This window comes from Pristis pectinata, chromosome 5 (assembly GCF_009764475.1).
Source record: "Pristis pectinata isolate sPriPec2 chromosome 5, sPriPec2.1.pri, whole genome shotgun sequence".
NCBI classification, from domain to species: Eukaryota; Metazoa; Chordata; class Chondrichthyes; order Rhinopristiformes; family Pristidae; genus Pristis; species Pristis pectinata.
In genome coordinates this window covers 85722325-85742488 of record NC_067409.1, presented here as the reverse complement: position 1 = coordinate 85742488, position 20164 = coordinate 85722325, and the positions used below count along the sequence as shown (strand labels likewise).

Genomic DNA, 20164 nt, shown 5'->3' with positions numbered 1-20164 from the left:
CTTTCATCTAATCAAGGTATCATATGGGATATGTGCAAAACTTACTATGTTGTATTGTAGTAGAAATAAGGGTGAGGCTGAGCACTCACCATTGAGTCAGGAATAATTATGGCATCTGAACATGCATAGTTAAGTGTATACATGATTTTACTTATCATTTTGCCTTATTTACCTCTCTTTCCTATCTAGCTTTTAATACATGATTCAGCACTGAATTATGAATTGTAAATTGCATTTCCCGATTTAACCTGAGACAAAGCAGTTCATTTGATTGTGATCCCATCCACCAGCCTAAACGTTCATTCCCTCTGCCTCCAGTACATCGTGGCTACAATGTGTACTATTTACAGTTACTCACCTAGCCCACTCTGAAAGCACCTTCCAGTCCTGACATATTTGCCACCAGAAAGGACAAGGGCAGCAGATGCAAGAGAACACCACCATCTGGAAATCGTACGCCATTCTGATTTGGAAATATATCACCATTCCATCACCATTGCTGATTCTAAATCAGGGAACTCCTTACCCAACAATTCTGTGGGAGTACCATCACCAGAAGATTCACAACCACTTTCTGAAGAGCATTTGGTGATGGCATTAAACGCTGGGCTTGCCAGTCATGCCCAATGTTCTGTAAATGAATAAATAGAGCCCAATAGATCTAGAATGCATGGGGCTGGAAAACGATTGCTCGGAGTACCTTTTTGATATCATTTCACTCCAATTTCATGAGGGAAAACTAGCACTGATTAAACCCTGCTTGCTCACTTTAATGGGATGTACAAGCAAGGTTTAATCAGTGCTGGTTTGCCATTCCAGTTGCTGGAGTTGGTTCAAGACATTCCAGAAGTCTGAGCAATTTACTGGAAGAGATAATGAACACAATGTGAGAATGGGTACCCAGATTTTCTGATACAGAAGAAGAGATCGATACCTATTAGGTGGAAAGGAGATGAGAGGTCCTTTATCTACACAGGGCCAAGAAGCCCTTCAGGCACATATTAAAGTAAAAGCCAGGACTCATAATGAAGAAATATAGCCAAAGGACATGGACGGAATGCCACAAGAAGTTACATTACCTCCCATGGTCAGTGAATATATCTTCAAATATGATCTCCCACTAAGTACACTATCAGCATCAAACACTTCACAATGCACCACTACCACCCCTCCATTTAAAACACCCATCCCTCTATCACTCATCTTGTATCAATATATAAAAGTCAGGGTTCAGAGACATTCATCTGCCTCACCATTCCTTCTCATACTTAACATGCTGCAAACCTCAAAACCATATCTCACAGCTTACTAGGCACATCACCCAGATATGTTAGCAACACTCTCACTCACATTTCTCTCTCATGCTGGTGCAGAATGGATGCTGGACATAGGACACATAAGCAACAACATCTTAGCCCTTGAAGAGGATGTTTGGCAGCTGTTACAGAGTCTGTGACCAGCAGCAGTGACAAGACAATTGAGGATATGCATATTTAACCTTCTTTCCCAGATACCAGTTAGTCTTTATCCCACAGTCTCAAATGATTTATAAGTGACAGTCTGCATTCCACTTCCAGACATTTCTCACTATAACCCTAATCTTCTGATTTCTTCCTTTCCCAAGAAGTAAATTGGTCAGGAAGTGGCTTAGTAACAAGTCGTTGAAGATCCCATTTCTGGATTTGATACTCAGAGCAACCATCCGAAAGAATGCCACTCTGTTGATAACAGAGGTTAGCTTATACATCAGATCTACACAGGATTAATTAGGGAAAAGGGTAGCCTGGGTGCCAACTCCATAGAGGGTGAGGTTACACACAAGTTATGCTGAAGAAAACTTTGATAAGAACTTTAAGTTGGCAGCTTGGAGAAGAAGGCTGATTGGTATGTACTCACCAGTGCTTGGTGCACTGAAAAGCCTGACAAAGTACGAGCAACCTTGAACAGGGCTTTATGCAGAGCTTGGAACACTTTCTTTCCAGAGTGATCAGTCTTGCTTTTCATTGAAGCAGAAAGCATCTGACATTAGAATTTCATATTGAGCTATATTTTGGAGATCTGATCTATCAGATTAAGGTGGGTGCCTTTTTTGCTGTCATAGATTTGGTTTGAGATGATGACCAAGCTGACTGGCAGCACAGTTGCATTAGCAGCACCAGCAGCTCGATAGTGACAAGTTTGCAACTCTACAAAAGAGCGGGAAAAACCAGAAAGCTGAAGTGCACCAAAAGTTATATCTGGCACATAGAATCTACAGGTAGATGATGAGATTCATTAAAATATCTAAGAACCCAATATCTCAGCATAAAATATTGCTACCGGTTAGCCTGCTGCATGGTCCACAGAAATATGTAGTGGCATACCTTCAGTGGGATTGAAATCTGGTGAGTGGTCATTGCTCATGACTTTGACCAACTACTGGTAGATAAAAGATACAAGTGAAGTCCAAAAAGGTTAGAAGACTTGAAGTTATCATTGTGGTGATCATAATATTTCAGCAGCTGTCAGCATCATGAATGTGGCTATCTGATACTTAATTCTGATGTCAGGTAATTGGGACACTTCCATTTCCCCACTACGAATGGTCGGGCACTTTGAGATTACACTGATCTCAGCATGTCCTCCTCTGCAGCTGTTAATATTGATATGGCTTGAAGGCTCCCTCCTGTTCTCTGCCTCGACTTGATGTTCACTGCTCTCCTGTAAAGAAGGGGAAAGGAAAGGATACATAAGTGACCCCAGGGCATTTGTTCTTCTGAAGCATGACTAGTATTTGTTGAGAATGACTATGAAAGGAAAAAATTACATTTCATAAAAATGTGGTTTAATGTCAGTGTTATATGGGTAGTTAGGAATTTGAGGAAGTGAATATTTAGGGAATGTTGGGTGCATCAACAGAATACATGGATGTGAGGAATGATATGTGGCAGTAGGCCTAAGAAAACAGAGTGAGGGATTTTGTATGATATGCACATAAGGATGTAGATGAATTTGCTGCTACATTTGCCACTGTTGACACTTTCTCCATTCAATCCATGACTGTGAATCCTGTTGCTGATCTCTTCTGCCACCTCCAACCACAGTTTTTCTGGGAGGCTTTATTCTCCTTTTACAGCCCACAGAAACACATCAAAAGAGGTGTCTGTGAAACCATATGCAATGCTTGAATATTTCACTTCCATTTCTAATCTTCCTCTTACCTACTTCATTTGCTTCAACTTGCATGTGTATATTGCCTAGTTAAGTGTGGTGATGGTCCAGAAAGTAAATGGCAATTAAATGATTGCATTTCAAAGCTATTTGCAGATTAGCTTTGTCTATTTCCAGGATTCCCATACATTATTGGGCACCTTTCTGCATGCCATCCACCGTGTGCTATGCTTATTAAAAATCCAAACCTTGATTTGGTGTTGATCATGCTAAGTGTTGGTGCAAGTGTAATGGAAGTCTGTTCTCAGGTGTCTATTTCTATTAAGAGAGAGCATAAAGTTTTCTGTTTTGGTTGTTGGACTGAAGGGAAAGAAGATTTATAGGATATTTTCTTGGTGACAGATTTCCAGATTGTGGAAATAGAGTTATTGCAGCTTCGGTTTGCATTAGACATTGAGAACTATAGTCAGCACTGGAAAATGTAGCTAATTTGAAATTAGTGATTTAATGGTTAGCAGCTGGCCATTCTGGAGTAAACTTCAATATTCAATTGACAGTACTTTGTTTTTCACTTTACGGAATAGAAATGTAAATACTGTAAAAGTTTTCAGCATGGCAGTCAAGCCAACTTGCTTTGGTGAGAATCATCTCCTTTGAGGACACAACTTGACTGAAAATGCCAGTGAGGTAGCTGACTGACTTTAGCAACAGACCTCGTTATCATACTGCTGCCCAATCTCTCATTCAAGTCTAGGATGGGTAAGGCCTAAATTCAAGAGAAGAACTCTAGGCCCCATAAAGAAATGTGGTCAATTGTTTTCAAACCAGGTTTTTTTGTTGTATGTGTGTAAATATACATACATTCAATCTATATATATATAGATTGTACCAATAAGAACTGACTTTATCCTATTGACTTACTAGTTAAGATGAAGTCAGTTCTTATTGGTACAATCTATATAAATAAATGTATGAAGCTCACACCTGACTTAGATAAGCATTATATGCAAATGAAAAATCAGATGCTACAATTAGAATGTTTGTGGGAACAAAGTGGGTATTTCACACACTTCATTTTACCTGCTTCTTGCCCCATTTACACAAAGCAGTTTGAATTGTTGAAATTCCTACTTTTGTGGGTATACATCTTTTACTTTCCAATCAAAAGAAATCTAGATGAATAAGCTAATACATTGACAATATATAGATTGATCATAAAATGAGCCATCTGTTTTGTGCAAGTGCAAGAGGCTGACTGTAAAGTACTCGGTGCTTTGAGTCCTGCTTCTGACTGCTTATTGCTCTTCTGGATCAATCTCCTTTTTAAATGTTATTTAGGCTATTATTGTGGACTCCCATCAGCAATCAAGCAATTTTGATCTGACATATTCAATAGTTTTCACAGAGGTATATTCTTCCACCTGATACACAATGAGTAACATATGGGCACATTGTCTGAGGCTCCAATTAATTTCCAATGCATTTAATCTACTGCTAATGTATTCTACTTAATAGGGATAATCGGATAAATGGAGCATTTTCAGTTTCAACAGTGTGCTCTGTTTAGAAAGGAATTATACTTGTGCTATGCTATGCTATGATATTTTTCATAGAATCTTTTCCATAATAGTTTGCTCAGTTTTACTTATAATTGCATACTTTTCTGACTGCCTCTTAAGTATCAGACAATGCAGCTGGAGGGGAACCTACTGCTGAACACTGTTTAGGCTATTATTGTGGTCTCCCAACAATACATTAGCAATTTTGTTCCAACATCTTCAACAGTTTTCACAGAGATATATTCCACCACCTAATACACAATAGGTAACATATGAGCACATTGTCTGAGGCTCCAATTAACTCCCAATGCACTTAATCTATTGCTAATGTACAATGTGTTCAACCTCCTGTGTAGAATAGCAAACTAGGTAAAGAAAACGTGTTTAAGAGCAATTTGACACTCAGTCATTGACTTTCTCTTTCTGATTTTTCAGTATCATTCTGGATCAATCTCTTAAACACCATTCAGGTCATTATCTTACTATCCATCAGCCAGCATATGATAGTAACTGTGCCCATCTCCATAACCATCAGCTTATTAAACCATCTGTCATAAAAAGGGACATCCATTTGATCTATCAATTGAATCTATCATTTGAATCAACGGTAATATTTTTACTATTGTGACAGAGAAATTTCCATGGGACACACTAGAATCTTAGTAAAAATTCTTGTTTCAGGAACCAGCTTGTTTTGTGCATTGCTTGAGATACAGCATTGTGGATGTTAATCAAAGTCATAACAGACAGAATATATAACTAGCTGCTAATCGGATTTGACTTTTTTCTCCCTGTATTAGTCATTTCATAATATAGTTATTTTATTTACAAAATTAGATCTTTCAAATGAGGTGTAAGTGTACATTGTTCTGTACTTTAAAAAATTTAATTAAATGCCAAATCCCTTGAAAATCGACTATTGCTAATTAAATGATTAGCCATAGCTTGCTTCGCAAATAAATGCACTACTTGATATTTTGTCTGTTTAGATCAGGTTGATCACAATTTTAATTTGCAGTCAATGTTCTGTTACTTGATCTTATCCAAAGACTAAGCTTGGTTGCTTAGTTCTTCAAGGTTAATCAGCCTGTAAGTACACCACCTATACTTATGCATGAAGATGACCTGTTTGATATTGGTGCCTTGACAATTGTAGCCTGGCGAGTATCACAAGTTTAGGAAAGAGGGACAAAATAGGGAAAAAAGAGATTCACTCTAATTGTGGGAATGCACATTATTCAAAATTAGAAGGGCTTAAAGGCAGAGCAATAGGGAAATGAAATGGATTGAGAATTCATGAGTGAGATGGCAAAATGAGTGTAGTTGTAGTGATGGAGGAGAGATAAAGTGAAGAGGTCTAGTATTAGAGAAACATGGAGTGTTTGTATATATAGAGAGATAGCTAAAATAGGAGAGGAAAAGGCGGGCAAGGAGGGATTTGGAGAAATTTGAATACAAGAATAAGCAATTTGAAATTGATGTATATGAGGAACTTAGAAAGGGTGTGGGTGCTGATAGTTTGATTCTTTTATAAGGATCCAAAGTGAAAAGATATGTCCATTCACAGTGTTTTCATTAATTGAAAAGTTTACTCAGCAGGAACTAAACTGGTTCTGGGAAATCAAACTATTTCTATTGGCACAACAGAAGATTCTTTTTTGAGACTGGTTTAAATTTTAAGCAAAGGAAGCCTTACAGTGAAATTATTTTTTACAAATTCAAGACAGCCTCACTTCAGGGCTTTAGTGCTAGTTAATTACCGAAGTTATTCAACTATGTTTGTATTAACATAGACCCAAAACCACTCATAGCAAAGACGTAGTGCAAGTGTATCTTTATTTTCTAATTCCCTCGCGTTCTAAATTTGCAGTGAGGATCAATCCAGATTTAAAGCCATAATGAGCTGAAAATATATTTACAATATTAAAAATACTGGTATATAATTGAGACAATAATTATGTCACATTGTATTTAATACAACATGATGTGACTACAAAAACATATTCAATGCTATTCTTTTATAAGTATGGAAATGATTCAATGTAGGACAACACTTTGCTGTGTATCAAAAAATTGCAGCTGTTGCTGCCTCACATATCAATCCTGCAACTAAGTAGGTAAAACTCCAAATAAATGTACATCCAGGCTCATGATGCTGAATTTTCAGAATACCAAGTTGATTGTGGAATGGCTATGCAAATATCAATGTGGTGGTAGGAAAGCATCAGCTGGGAAAGCCTGCTTTAGAGTTTTACGTAAAGAAAAAAATGGAAAGTGTGATGATTTTTGTATACAAGAAGTTTGGATGAAGTGCGTAAAGTCCAAATGTCACAATGAGCTTTAAAAGTAATATGACAGAAGACAAGGCTAGTGGAAAATACTGAGCCACTGGCTGCTGAGCTTGGTCTTGAATGTCTGTAGATGTTAGGATGAAGATTTTATAACTCCACCTTTCTTTGTTTCTTTAAAGTTTTTAGGTCCCGAGAAATAGCGCAATGAGTCTTGATTTGATCACATTGATATGCAAGGAACATGTAATCTCTCATTTTTGGATCTCAGGGGAATAAGAAATGAAAAATCAGAAGAACATGATCAGCAATGAAAAAAATGAGTTTGTCTTTCACCTCATGGATAGCTGGACAAATACATGACAAACGCACTTTTAATGTGGATGAGTGTGAGGTTATTCAGTTTGATTCTCAAACCAGGGACTGATTATTATCTGATAGATCTGGAAAAGAGTAGGTGTAATGAATTAGACTTGTGCTTCAAATGTTCTTGAGATTTGAACAATACTGATAAGGTACATTTATTATCATGCCTTATTATCCTGAGCCTTCCTGAAATGTTCAGTTCTTCAAATGATAACTCTTCCATTATGGTGTTCGTTAGAAAATTCTGAGGTATTGACTAGGTGACAATAGGACATGTCAAAATAATGTGAATGAGTGAATCTTGGAAAGTGATTGCAGCTCTTAGATAGGCACATAAATATGCAGACGATGGAGGGATATGGACCTTGTGTAGGCAGAAGGGACTAATTCAGTTAGGTGTTTAATTACTAGTTTTAATTAGTTAAACATTTAATTACTAGTTTTAATTAATTCAGCACAACATCATGGGCCGAAGGGCCTGTTTCTGTGTGGTACTGTTCTATATTCTATTCTATTGTACTCTTGGTGGTGGAGGCATTAGGAAAGACAACTACTGTTGAAATAATCTTGGTGAACTTTTTTCAATTGGTAATCTTTTATGCATTTAGAGTTATTGTGTCATACAGCACAGAAATAGACCCTTTGGCCCACCACACCCATCCCACTCATTTCTTTAAAGATCTTTCCTTTAAGAATTTTTAAAAACATATTAACCTTTTTACAGGAACAATTGTGAAATAACATGTAGCTGAAGTGAGAGGCTCACATGGATATTTAATGCTCCTAAGCAATGTGGGGAAATCGATGAACATAGAGTGGATTCATAATGATCTCAATTTGCCAACTGGTGAACTGCCTGAGCTGACAAAATTGCTGATTAAAACTGGCAAGCTCCACCTCCTGAAATGCTCTGTGTCCTGGTTAGGCCATGGTTTCAGGCTTACTGGCAATCAAAGCTATCAAAGAAACTGAATGCTTGTGACTGTTCTGACGTTCAAAAACTATTAAAAGTTAAAAGTGCTATGTAAAAAAATAAAATAAATATTTAAAAAACTGGGAAACTTACATTAAAAAAGTTAGCTTGTGTTTACCTTACTCTTGCAAGCTGATTTTCTCCATTAAGTTGAATAGGTTTGTTGAAATCAGTGGGCAAACTTCTCATCCTAAGGGCTGGGAAATCTACAGAAGTTTATCCTCCCCTCTGGACTCCTTGAATTGTCCATCAGCTGTGGTCAACTGTTTGTTCAAGACTTCCATTTTCACTTGGGAATCAGAAACCTCCGTAGTTAAAACCCAAAAGTTCTGAGCAAAATTGTTGGCTATTAGCAGGAAGATCTATCCATCGACTCTGGGAGCATGGACTCCTAATTTATTTTTCACACATGGTTTCTTAAATGTTGTTGGGGCTTCGTCTATCCAGTTACAGTAAAACTCCAATAATCCAGCACCCTTGGGGCTTTGGTGGTGGTGGTACTGGACTGGAGATTTTCCAAACTATTGGATTTATTCCCAATACTACCCTAACACAATTTTAATTTTTTAAATATATGTTAGATTCAGATTCAAATTCAGATTATTGTCATATACACCAGGGTGTAATGAAATATACTGCTCACTGAGTAACCAGTATACATGGGAATAATAAATACAACAATAAATACAATGATGAGTTCAAAACTGCAGAATGGTGCAAAAAAATATGCTAAAGTGACAATAATGGAATAGCCGAGCGAGGTTGAATTAAGAGTACAAGAATGTGGCAACACCACCTGGAAGGAGGTGTGAAAGAGCTGATTGGTTCCAAAGTCTGATAGCAGTGGGGAAGAATCTGTTCTTAAGTCTGGACATCCAGACTCTCAAGCTCCTGTATCCCAGAAGGTAGAATAGGGAAAAGGGAATGGGCAGGTGGTAGGCATCTTTGATGATACTGTTAGCCTTCTGGAAGCAGCGCACCGTGCAGATGGTCTGGATAGAAGGAAGTGATGAAGCTGTGATGGGCTGGGCATTGTTTACCACTCTCTGCAGGTTCCATCGGTCCTGAGCAGAGCAGTTGCCATATCAGGCTGAGACGCAACCCATTAGGATACTTTCTATAGCGCATCTGTAGAGGTTCGAGATAATCCTCATGGAATGCCAATATCTTCTCAGACACTTAAGAAAGTAAATATGCTTTCTTGATCGCCACATCAGTGTGAAGGGACCAGGTGAGGTTGCTGGTGATATGGATGCCAAGGAACTTGAATCTGTTGACCACCTCTACAGCAGCTCCGTTGATGAAGACATTCCCCCCTACCCCTCGCCTTCCTTAAGTCAACAACCAACTCTTTTGTCTTGCTGATGTTAAAGGCTAGTTTTTTGTTTTGACTCATGACATGAGGTTCACAATCTCTTTCCTGTAGTCCAACTCATCATTGTTGTTGATCTGGCCGCTAACATCAACGAACTTAAAAATTGAGCTGGCGCTGTATTTGGTGTGGGTATACAGAGAGTAGAGCAGGGGACTGAACACACAATCCTGGGGAGCACCAGCGTTTAGGATCAGAGTGGATGAAATTTTATGACCAGTTCTAATTGAGGTCTGCTGGTCAGGAATTCTAGAAGACAGTTGCAGGTGGGGGCTCTAAGGCCAAGCTCCAGGAGCTTAGAGATGAACTTATTTAGTATTATGGTTTTGAAGTATACAGTCATTTAATAAACTTTCCAATGAACCAGGTGAGTTTAAAGGGAGTAGGAGAACCAGGACCCAGTGAGTTTAAAGGCACCGTGGGAAACATCACTAGTGAGCCAGATAATGAATCATTGGGATTTCCAAACACTTGGAATAGCAGATTATCTGAGTTTTACTGTAAGGTGTGTTTTCCAACACATTCTTCACATGCATCTTGTGGATAGTGAGAGGGTTTAAGGGGTCATCAAACAAAGTCAGAATAGAATTTCATCAAAATTTCACCAGTGTTGAGATTATCTGCCATTATACAGAAATACAGCATACAAGGCACAACTCCACAAGGTGTTGACTTTATAAGAAGCTAATAATGTTTCCTCAATTGAAAATGCAAGAAAGGAAGATGCTGGAAATCTGAAATAAAACAGAAGGTGCTGGAAAATCTCAGTAGGTTGGGCATGATCTGTAGTGAGCGAAACAGAATTAATATTTCACCTGAAATGTTGAAACTGTTTCTTTCTCCATAGATACTGCATGACTTGCTGAGCATTTCCAGTATTTTCTACTTTTATCTTAGATTCAATGTTGGTTTGAAACAAGGACAGCTTTATTCTTTTTGTAAAGCAAAATTATGATTATTGCTACCAATTTAAACAGTCCTGAAAGTATTGCAAATAAATTTATGTGAGCTGGTCATCATAATTCATCCCCCTTCATTGGTAAGCTGTTGATTAACCTACTAACAACATGAGGAATTACAGCCATGTTCAATCCTGGTATCATCTAACCATCTGTTCATGCATAATTCCAGATAGAGTTGCTGATTACTAATCAGAAATGAACAACCTATTTGACCTTTCCTTTCCATAGCTTACCAAAGTCAATTCTACCCCAATTGATATCAGCTACCTCAGGCGTATCAACCTGGTTTGAATGTGCAGTTGCATATCAAATGACCTTTCCATTCCTTGCATGTGCTTTTGCATTTAGTCCACCTTAAATTTCAAAACTGGTAGCCTAGTGGGGCAACAATATCCTGGTGGTGACATATGGCTCTCCGCCTCACTGATGAAGACCATTCTCATCCATAATTTCTGGGACAGATGGTGAGTAGAAATCAGTTTATGGTCAACCACCTTGTTATACCCATTTCAGGAATAACTTCAAGGGAAGCTTGAGAACAGGCTTACTGCTTGCCTTTTTGACAGAGAAACAATACATGACCTATGAAGAGGTTATAAATTATAAAAATTGAGAAATAATGACATTTTCACTGGAAAATTTAAATCTAAGATAATAAAATAAATAATATAAACCATGAACTTCCATAAAATTCTTGATATGTTTGTAAAGTGTATTTTCTTCATAGAATGTGTCAGCTAATTCAATAACCACTGTCACTTTTGTTACTAAACCTGAATGTGATGACCTGAGCGTTTTTGTTCAGTCCAAGTACAAATACAAAGAACTTTGTGTTGCTAACTCATGATTAAAAGGCTATTGCATGCACCTGTTCAGCAGCCGTACATGTTCACAGAAGGGATTCCAAGGAGACACATTTGCATGTGAAATGTATGGCTTATTTGGTCAAAGGAGGTACTGGGGCATGACAAGTTCATATTGTTATATTATGACTTCTGTGCTCTGCTTTGTGTTTATGCCTTGTTGAATAGTTATTTATATAGATGCATCAGCTCCTTCCTCTTACAACTTAATACATACAACTAGGCTTTTACAAACAAAAATGCCCATGGGTTACACAAGATTGCAATGTAATTTAAACTCCAGAGGTTATTATATTTAAACTAATGTTCTGTTTGTATGGAGATCACTTTACGGAGGGCAGTTATTCTTTCATTGTTGACTGCTCTGACATTTGACCTGATTTTAGAAATAAAACAGAACTTTGTATATTAGAAAACAGCTGAATGAACAGGAGGCTTAGTCAATGCTGGTTGCATACGAAATGATGATACCTAATATTGCCAGTCATAGATTACATTTGTCATATTGCTCTTCCTTTGCTTTCATGCTGAAGCTCCTAATGTTGGATGTTAAGTACTAATACTAAGTACAAGAGAAAATAGCTAAAAATACAACACTAAAGAGAAGGGTCCTAATTTTAACTTGCAACAGAAACTCAGTATGGGGATGGTAGCCAATAAGTACCCTCACATTGACATGCAGATGTGTCAGCTGGGCCAGTTTAATACTCAAGGTTCATTAGCATAATTTAGGCCAAATTCCTATTCAAATCTTTCTCCTCAAGTCCCACAAAGAATCTTTTAAAATATTTTTTTTTCCCTCACCATTCTGGCTGTCATCTGGCCCTGACGTTTTTGGCACTCAATGTTCCTGATGAGGCCAGCACTGAGTGCCGAACAAGATAGCGTTAAAATTCTGTCAAACTGCAAATGGCTTGATCAGATTGTGACATCTGCATATTAGCAAAGTCCTCATCTGCCTATGACAAAAGCCTCAAATACTGTATCAATAGAATATGATTAATGGTGCAAAGTAACTGCACCAATAAAGTGAATACCATACATCTCCATTTTTAATCATCTGCATGAGTGCATGCTTTGTTCTTATTGGAGTAATTGGGTGGTGGGGAAAAGGCTAAAAATGGCTCTTGGATATTTGTTAGAAAAATAAAGGAAAACGTCTTATTAGCTACTGGATGCATGGAAGAATACAAGTCATACATTCCAATCACAAAAGTGACAACAATTGTATCCATTGGATATCCATTAGGTTTCCAGCATGTTTTTCTTAATGTCATGAATATAAACAGAAAAGGTTTCAAGAAAGAAAAGCCACAAGATACTGATGTTTCAAAGCAATGAATCTTGACATGAGCCAACTGTTTGGGAAACTATTTCACAGAAACACTGCTAAAGATGAGGAATTAGTGGATATGTCATTGCATCCTCTTTTCACAACCAGCGAGAGAGCAAGGAATTTTAATTCTTTTCCTGCCATAAAATAAATCATTAAGCTACCATGCCATGGGTGAACATGCAGCTCAGAGTGTAAAGGCGCTTTCTTACAAGTTGCGTGTCATGAAGCTAGCAGCCCTTTGTTTTCATAAAGTTATATGTTTGTGCTTAGACTTTAGGTGTGACCAGCAATCTGATAAATTTGGAATTCATTTAAAAAGTTCAACCCTGTGGCCACATTTTCAGGTGAGATGATTGTATCCTGGGACTGGTAAATCCTGTGGAGCTTTCACAGTTTCAAAGCAGATCTGTTGCTAAATTCAGTCTTTGCTAGCATCTCTAATCAGCGCCGTTAGTTATATAAATTATTTCCAATAGTCAGTATGGCTTCACAATGCTGGTTACCTGAGATAGAAGAAAACAACAAATATTTGAATGTTGGTGGATTGACAAATACTCTGAGAGAAAGAAACAGGAAAACAAAAATAAATAGAAGTTCTAAGAAGGTGAAATTAAATTTTGACAACAAATCTCTTTTTCATTCTTCTGTAATTCAGCTTTTTATAATTTTTAACCCCACTTCTCCATGAACACTTTTTAGCAAATATTTATTGACTACAGCTCTGCCTTCAATACATTAATCCCAAGCAAGCTTGTCACCAAACTCCGAGACCTAGGACTCAACACCTCCCTCTGTAACTGGATCCTTGACTTTCTAACTGACAGACCGCAGTCAGTGGGGATAGGCAGCAATACCTCCAGCATGATTATTCTCAACACTGGTGCCCCGCAAGGCTGCGTCCTCAGCCCTCTACTCTGCTCCCTATACACTCATGACTGTGTGGCCAGATTCTGCTCTAACTCCATCTGCAAGTTTGCAGATGATACCACCATTGTAGGCCGTATCTCAAACAGCGATGAGTCGGAGTACAGGAAGGAGATAGAGAGCTTAGTGGAATGGTGTCATGACAACAACCTTTCCCTCAATGTCAACAAATCAAAAGAGTTGGTCATTGACTTCAGGAAAGGGGGCGGTGTACATGCACCTGTCTACATCAGTGGTGCTGAGGTCGAGAGGGTTGAGAGCTTCAAGTTCCTGGCAGTGAACATCACTAACAGCCTGTTGTGGTCAAATCACGTAGATGCCATGGCCAAGAAAGCTCACCAGCACCTCTACTTCCTCAGGAGGCTAAAGAAATTCAGTTTGTACCCTTTGACTCTCACCAACTTTTACCGATGCACCATTAAAAAGCATCCTATCTGGATGTATCACGGCTTGGTATGGCAACTGCTCTGACCAGGACCGCAAGAAACTGCAGAGAGTTGTGGACACAGCCCAGCGCATCACGGACACCAGCCTCCCCTCCTTGGACTCTGTCTTTACCTCTCGTTGTCTTGGTGAAGCAGCCAGCATAATCAAAGACCCCACCCACCTGGGACATTCTCTCTTCTCTCCTTTTCCATCGGGTAGAAGATACAGGAGCCTGAGGGTATGTACCACCAGAGGAAGGACAGCTTCTACCCCACTATGATAAGACTATTGAACAGTTCCCTTATACAATGAGATGGACTATGACCTCACGATCTACCTTGTTGTGACCTTGCATCTTATTGCACTGCACTTTCTCTGTAGCTGTGACACTTTACTCTGTACTGTATTGTTATTGTTCTTACCTGTACTACATCAATGGACTCTGTAGTAACTCAATGTAACTGCAATGTGTAATGAATTGACCTGTACGATCGGTATGCAAGACAAGTTTTTCACTGTACCTCGGTACAAGTGACAATAATAAACCAATACCAATACCAAATATTCATTATAGAAAGAATGTTAAAGACAATAGATTGAAAATAACAGGAGGCAGGTACCTGAGTTCAGGTGGAAAACACTATGCAATTAAATAAAATGTATCCTATAAAGAAAAGAAAGTGAGAAACAAAACACCCCACAATAATAGAACCTCAAAAAAATGTTATATAAATAACTAGAAAACAAAATGCTGTTTCCCTTTCTATGTACTAATTCTGGCCTAATTAGGCCCACCACTACTCCAAGATTTCCCAGAAATCTCCAGAAATTGAAGATGATACCCCAGGATATGTTGGAGAAAAATCTGAATGACTTTTAAAACATTGTAAATTTCTGTGAACGTTTTTGTGAACTGGAATTAGCAGACAAGAGGAAAAAGGCAATTAATTGACAATGAAAAATCATCCAATCACCAAAGAGCCAATTTGCTTTCCAATTGTCGAAGGTTGGCAATGTGGCCATATGATGGGCATTTGTGGGCATGTTGGCAATCCTAATCTCAACACAGCAGGACTCTTCATTGGTGTTCCCTCTGGTGGAGATTTGGAGATCAGCCTCCAAATATACTTGTGTATACCAAATGTGTCCTGCATATTGAAGCCCAATGACTGAGATTTTGGTGACCTTGGCTTTGGAGTGAAATCAACATAGATTGAACAGTTTCTCAGGAGTCCTGTAGATATGTTTCACACCAGTGGGAAACTTGTTGCATATGAGATGCAGAATTGTGGCAAGAAAGGTTGATAAAGGTGTTGGAGAAATGATGCAAGCTTGTTTGATGTGTGTCTGCACTGAGATTGCATCTGTTGTCTACCCATTGGTTAAGATCACAGATCACATGTCATTTTGAAGCAACTGCAAGATGGAAGCAACTTTCTGTGGGCAGCCAAATTTGAAGAGGGTATTCCACAATCCTTCTTGATTAATGGAATCGAAGGTTTTATTGTGATGACAAAAGGACATTTTTAGTGGTTGATGCTGCTCCTTGCAATTCTAATGGAGTTGTAGCTTGGGGAAGGATGTGTCCATTTTGCCTTTGGGTAGATGGAATCTGCATTGCTCTGAAGTGAGATTTTGCAATTGAGTGTACTTCCCTTTGTTCTTTCTGGAAGAGTAAGACTTAGTACATGCCGCATGAAAAGGCTGTGAAGTTGTTGGTAGCAGAGGTCTCTGCAAAGTGATTCATCAAAAAGTTAGGAGGACTCTGAAGGGAATAGCTCAGATACTAATTTTCAAATATTTTCAGTCGTACTAACAATTTCTCAGTGTGCCTTAGAACTTCCACCCTGTGGTGAATGAGAACTCACATGGGCCTCTTTCATGTTACTTCATCAACTATAATTGAAGGTCCTTACCTTTCCTTGCTATTCTCATCACACAAGAAGTCAAATGCCAAATGGGAATCACTATGATACAAAATGTAGTTGGTGGAGATGAAATTTGTTTTTGGTTGCTAGCACTAAACTTATGCAAAAGTAGTAATATTTGGTCCTTAACTGTGCATGCTGGGGTAAATACAACAGGCCATTGTAACTCTCAGACACATTTAGCAAAAGATAAATTTATCCCTCATACTGTATTAGCTAAAAGCTTTGTTTTATTGTTGCAGTTTCTTGCTGCCACCAAAAACCCAGCACATAAAATTGTAAAAGATCAGCTTTTAACACCAATTATTAGCAATTTAAGCTTCACTAGCTTCCCATTTATGAAATGAATTGCAGGAAGCCTTATGTTTGGTTTTCAAGATCAGTATTCCTTTTGTCTGTGGATTAAGGCTCCAAGCTGACATGTAGATCTGGTTGTTGCAAGTTTGACTAATACACTTGAGGTTCTCAGAAGTCATGCATCTGTTCTTTTTTCCTGCCTGTTTAGGCGAATATAAAAGACCCAGTTGTATTGTTCAAAGAATGACAAGGGCCTGTTTTCTTTTGTTCTGAAGTCAACTTTCTTCTCGCGAAGTGTATACTAAGGAACAGAATCATTAGAGATCGGTCTCATTTGAAGTTTGTGCAAATTGCTTATTGGTGTATTTATCTGCATCATGACAATAATTATAGTATGTAATTCACTGGCTGTGAACCATTGTGGGATGTTCTGGGGATCTTTTTAGGAGTTGTACAAATGTGCCTTTTTTCTGTTGGTAAACTTAATATATGTATTTCAATTTATCCTCATGTCAAGTTATATTTCCAATGTGAAAATGAGGAAAGATAGCATTATACCAATCCAATAATGCAGGGAACTGAAAAAAAACCCAGGGATATCATTGTGAAAACAGGGAAGGAAACAAACACCAAGGCTGAATCTCCTTCTTTATCTTCCTTAAACTTAAAACAATGCATTGCAAAACATCCATTAAGACCAGTCCACTGTTGATTTGGAGCCTTCAAAATCTAAGCTAATTAACTTCCCACAAAAGAACTGTCATTTGCAATTTATCTCATCAGTGCAGGTATTATTTACTGATCTGCAATTAGTCATTAGCCTCAGTATTCTAGGGATGAAATATTAATTCACAATTTCCTGTGGCTGATTTCATTTTATTTGTGATCTGAAATAAAGGTTTTGTTAATGTTGTCTTCATTTTAAAATGAACATGATGTTTATTTTCAATACTTGCAATGCGTTACAGACAAATAATTTACTTCAATGAAATCAGTGTGGCAAACTAGCAGAAACCACAGCTAAACTATATTGAAATTGATGGGTTCAATATTATGACAAAAGTCAATTATTATTGTATTTGTAAGACATTTCAGCAGAGCATTTGTTTTGCTGTTTGAATTTTCTTTCTGCCAAAAGAAGCTAGCACATAAAATAGTAGAAGGTCAGCTCTAAACACAAGCTGCTTCATCATACATGGTGAATTTCAACATCATTTGATGCTTGAATGAAATAGATTTTGAACCCACAAAATCTTCTCAAAGAATCATACAGCATGAAAACAAGCACTTCAGTCCAACTTGTCCATACTGACTAAGTTCCCTTCCTGAGTGAGTCCCATTTGCCTACATTTGACCCATATCTCTCCTTATCTTATCTTTCCTATCTATGAACATGTCCAAATATCTTTTAAACATTGCAATTGTACCTGCCTCTACCACTTCCTCAGGCAGCTCATTCCATATACCCACCATGGTCTGTGCCCCCTTTAAATCTTTCCCCTTTCACCTTATACCTATTCCTTATAATTTTAGACTCCACTACCCTAGGAAGAAGACTGAGACCATCCAACTTATTGTGCCCCTTATGATTTTATAAACCTCTATAAGATCACCCTTCAGCCTCCTTTGGTCTAGGGAAAACAGTCCCAGCTAATCCAGTCTGTCCTCTTAACTCAAGCCCTCCAGTCCTGGCAGCATGCTTGTGAATCTTTTCTGCATCCTCTCTAGCTTAATCACATCCTTTCCATAGTATGGCAACCAGAACTGCATAAAATATTTCAGGTGCGGTCTCACCACAACCTATATAGCTGTAACATGTCATCCCAGCTTTTATACTCCTTAGAACATTTTTGTCTGAAATGACAGTCAGAAAATACAAGTTGTGCCTAATCAGGGATCCTCCTAAAACCACCCAAGATGGAACCAATCTGTGTAAAATAATGGCTCATTGTATCAAAGTATATACAAGGTATGAACTTTTTGGTTCTAATTGATCTTTTAAAAATTCTCCAGAAGGCCTACATGGAAAATCAATTTTAGCTTCTTTTCACCATTAAAAATTGGTACCAGCAATAAATGTCAAACATACAGTGTTTTCATTTTCATTCTTTTTTCTTCAAGAATGTTGTAGATGGCTTTCCAAATGCTCATTTAGCCACCTGAGCAATCCCATTTACTTGTAAGATGTGATGATCAGAGGCATGACAGTAGTGTAAAAAGCCAGAAGAGCAAAGGCGTAAGTGAAAATGGAGCAAAAGCAAAAGATGTTCATGATTGCACAAAAGAAAGTAAAGATTTTGTCAAAGAAATAATTAAAGTAATCTAGTCTTCAGAATCAGGTTTATTATCACTGACATATGTCAAAAAATTTGTTGTTTGACAGCAGCAGTACAGTGCAAGACATAAAGATATAAAAATTGCTATAAGTTACAAAAATAAAAAGTGCAAAAGAGGAATAATGAGGTAGTGTTCACGGGTTCATGGACTGTTCAGAAATCTAATGGTGGAGGGGAAGAAGCTGTTCCTGAAACATTGAGTTTGGGTCTTCAGGTTCCTGTACCTCCTCCTTGATGGTAGTAACATGAAGAGGGCATGTCCCAGGTGGTGAGAGTCCTTAATGATGGATGCTGCCTTCTTGAGGCACTGCCTCTTGAAGATGTTCTCGATGGTGGGGAGGGTTGTGCCCATGATGGAGCTGGCTGAGTCTACAACCCACTGCAGCTTCTTTTGACCCTGCACATTGGAGGCTCCATACCAGGCGGTGATGCAGCCAGTCAGAATGCTCTCCACCGTACATCTGTAGAAATTTGCAAGTCTTTGGCAACATACCAAATCTCCTCAAACTCTTAATGAAGTAGAGCCGCTGGCGTGCCTTCTTTGTGATTGCATCAATGTGTTGAGCCCAAGATAGATCGTCTGAGATGTTGACGCCCAGGAACTTGAAGCTTCTCGCCCTTTCCACCGCTGACCCCTCAGTGAGGACCGGTGTGTGTTCTCCCGACTTCCCCTTCCTGAAGTCCACAATCATTTCCTTGGTCTTGCTGATGTTGAGTGCGAGGTTATTGATGTGACATCACTCAACCAACCGATCTGTCTCACTCATGTATGCCTCCTCGTCGCCATCTGAGATTCCGCCAACAACAGTGGTGTCATCGGAGAACTTATAGATGGCATTTAAGTTGTGCCTAGCCACACAGTCATGAGTGTAGAAAGAGTAGAGCAGTGGGCTAAGCACGAATCCTTGAGGTGCGCCTGTGTTGATTGTCAGCAAGAAGATGTTACTACCGATATGCACTGACTGTGGTCGCCCGATAAGGAAGCTGAGGATCCAGTTACAGAGGGAGGCACAGAAGCCCAGGCTTTGAAGCTTGTTGATTAGTACTGAGGGGATGATGGTGTTGAATGCTGAGCTGTAATCGATAAACAGCAGCCTGACATATGTTTTGCTGTTGTCTAGGTGCTCCAAAGCCGAGTGGAGAGCCAGTGACAGAGTGGAGAGCCAGAATGCATCCACTGTAGACCTGTTGTGGTGGTAGGCAAATTGCAGCAGGTCCAGGTCCTTGCTCAGGCTGGAGTTAATTCTAGCCGTGACCAACCTCTCAAAGCACTTCATCATAGTAGATGTGAGTGCTACCGTGCGATAGTTGTTGAGGCAGCTCATCCTGCTGTTCTTGGGCACCGGTATGATTGGCACCCTTTTGAAGCAGGTGGGAATCTCCA

General features: G+C 38.7%; 1 protein-coding gene across 2 annotated transcripts in view; it reads left to right on the top strand.

Annotated features, from left to right (window-relative positions):
• Window positions 1-20164, top strand: part of LOC127570639 (genetic suppressor element 1-like) — a 208979-nt gene that overhangs the window by 34309 nt on the left and 154506 nt on the right. The window lies entirely within an intron of this gene.